Source organism: Microtus pennsylvanicus, chromosome X (genome assembly GCF_037038515.1).
Source record: "Microtus pennsylvanicus isolate mMicPen1 chromosome X, mMicPen1.hap1, whole genome shotgun sequence".
Taxonomy (NCBI): Eukaryota; Metazoa; Chordata; class Mammalia; order Rodentia; family Cricetidae; genus Microtus; species Microtus pennsylvanicus.
The window spans coordinates 20,670,877-20,673,940 of NC_134601.1; the positions used below are offsets into that span (position 1 = coordinate 20,670,877).

The 3,064-nt window shown below is 33.2% G+C and overlaps 1 pseudogene; it reads left to right on the forward strand.

The window, feature by feature from the left end:
- Positions 1–2,577: 2,577 nt before the first annotated feature.
- Positions 2,578–2,678, forward strand: LOC142841852 (U6 spliceosomal RNA; annotated as a pseudogene).
- Positions 2,679–3,064: the final 386 nt, after the last annotated feature.

The window sequence follows — 3,064 nt, forward strand, 5'->3', positions numbered from 1 at the left end:
TTTGTGAAAGTATAGGGAAGTGTTGTGTGATTCTTAATCAACCATATTATTTCTCTCTTTAGTTTCAGAGTACTTTTAAGTATAAAATTCAATTTTAAGCATAAAATTCAAAATAATTTGTGTAAACTTATATTTCACTTATTGAGCAAAAATATTTATCTTGCAGTTCATAGTCCACTCTAGTGCTTTGATTTTTTAAAAAATCAGTGATCAAATTAAATGATGAAGTCTTAATGGATTGAGTCTTTAAATGTTCACCTTGTAATATCAGTCATTTTATTTCAAATTTGCCATTTAAGTGTAGAAAAGTGTAGTAAACCAGAATGGTTAGTGACATGAATTATGCCTATATTCAGGCTTAATGATAATAAAGTATTTCAAATTAGTTCTTCAAATGGGCCTACCTTTATTAAAGAATTAATATGCAGTATGAATAATAAAAACACAGAGACAGATATTGGAGTTCAACCCGAAGATCAGAAAAGCAATGCATTCAAGCCACTTGAGAGCTCTTAGCTCCATGAAATTCTCAGACTGAAAACAGAGCGAGTTCCTGCCTCATCCTGCCTTATATTCCTCTGCAGTGCTAGGATTAAAGGCATGCACCACCACTGCCCAGCCTCTTTGGCTAATTAGTAAGGCTGCTGGTATTAAAGGTGTGTGCCACCACTGCCTGGCCTATATGGCTAACTAGTGTGGCTGTTTTGAGTTCTGATCTTTAGGCAAGCTTTATTTATCAAAATAAAAATGAAATATCACTACATTAATATATGATTAAGATTTATCAGAATTAATTTCATTGTAGAGATAAAAGATAAAATGTACTATTTAAAGGTTACATATAAATTATTAAAAGTAGTAAATAAAAATCAAAAGTAATTACCTCAAGTATTAGAAACCATGCCCAACAAAAAATTAATTTTCAACAGAAGTTTGAGAAAATGTAGATTTATCAAATATTGATATTTGAGTGAGGTAACCCATACCCAAAAAGATGAATATGGTATGTACTCACTCATTAGTGGATTCTAGCCATAAATAAAGGACACTGAGCCTATAATTCGTGATCCTAGAGAAGATAAATAAGAAGGTGAACCCAAAGAAAAACATATATTTATTCTCCTGGATATTGGAAGTAGACAAGATTGCCAGGCAAAAATTTGGAACTTGGGGTTGGTGGTGGGGTGGGGGTAAGGGGAGAGGGGAGAGAAAAGGGAGAAGCAGAGGATGGGGAGAGCTTGGAGGAATGGGATCAAATTAAAATTTTTAAATAGTGCTTGATCATGAGGAATGACTTAGAGAAATATTTTTAAAAATCCCTATACAAAATATTCCTGGTTCGGATGGTTTTACAGGCAAGTATGACTGCATTTTAAGAAAACCATCCTAATTTTAATAAAACTCTTCCTAACAACTATGTATTATCAAGGCAGAATGTAGTTCTGATGTCATTCTATCTTTAAATGAATCCATCTTTAGTGTGACATTAACATAATTAGCATAATTGATTATAAAATTCAAGGGACAGATAGAAATAATTTGAGACCTACTTTCCAGTATCAAAGGAAAAAATGTTTAAATTCAGTGTTACTGTCTATAACAACTAGGAAACTAACTAAAAGTTCCAGAACCTGATAATCAATGGGCCTTTAAGATCTGCAAATCCATGCCAAGATATGCTGGTGTGACCTCACCTATATTTGTCTAGTCCATAAGACTGTGTCTTTTCAGGGAAAGAGAGAGACGGAGAGACAAAAGACAGAGACAGAGAGACAGAGAGAGACAGAAATGATCAAAGATTCTGTTTTCTTCTAGGCTCAGTGTCAAGACCTAACTTGAATAGGTCTAAGGATAGGGTTAATCTACATCATACCATTTTAAAGATTTGATGTTCAATATTGCTTTTACATAAGGTTAGAGGTGGAAGAATAAATGGACATAATAAAATAGAGTTTAAAGAGAACTTATTGAAAGTAAATTAAGAACTGAAGTGCAATTTTCTATCATATGTGTTTCCAAAATTAACTGCCCTATGGATATTTTATGTAAAATTATAGCCAGAGGACAAAGATGAATTAGAACAGTTCCATGGGGAAACAGAGGAACACTGATATATGTTTATTTTTAATTAGACACCATAAGGGTTAATTATATGGGGTCATTAGAAGAATAACTGCTCCAGATTAACTCTAATATGTGTAAAAATGATGAGTTGCAATAACAGATATACTTTCCCTGCAACAACTTTAAGTAGAACATCAGTAAATTGGAATTGATACTGGAACAAGAGGTGTGATAGGGTTGTAAATCAATGAGATAAAGAAAACTTAGCCTTAAAATATGGTTTTAGTGTGGCAGTATCACTTTTTACAAATATTCAAAAGCCGTCATATAAAAAATAAGATGAAGCTCATTTGTTCAGAAAAGGAGCCAGTTTTTAAGTTCACAGAGTTACTAATTTAAGAAAACTAAAAGGTATGACTGTAGATATCCAGTAATTTTTTTGTAATTTTTTTAACAATTTAGATCACAAAATAATGAGTTCCCTGTTCAAGAAAACATTTAAGAAGCTATAGAGTGCTTACTTTGTCAGCACAAATGTGAAAATTGGAATGTAACAGAAAATATTAGAACGGCTCCTGTGCAAGGATAACATTTGTAAAAGATTGCATCTTTTTCCAGAATTGTCTATAGGCAGTTAATGGTTGCTAGGGAATAGAGACACATTTTCTTCAGTGGTGTTACACTGGTAAGGAGCCCATGCTTTTACCAAAAATCATTCAGTCTGAATGTTATAAGAGATCCTAGTAGGATAAAATGGGTCACAAAGAGAGAGAGAGAGAGAGAGAGAGAGAGAGAGAGAGAGAGAGAGAGAGAGAGAGAGAGAGAAACCACGAACATAGTAAGAGGATTAGCTGAGTAGAAGGCAATCGCTGAGAGTGGAAGGAGTACAACAGGGGCTAATGGGTGGTGTGAATATGATAAAAATACTTTAGATTTGTTTATTACTACTACTGTTGGTATTACTACTACTAGGATTACTACTACTTACCACCACTACTAT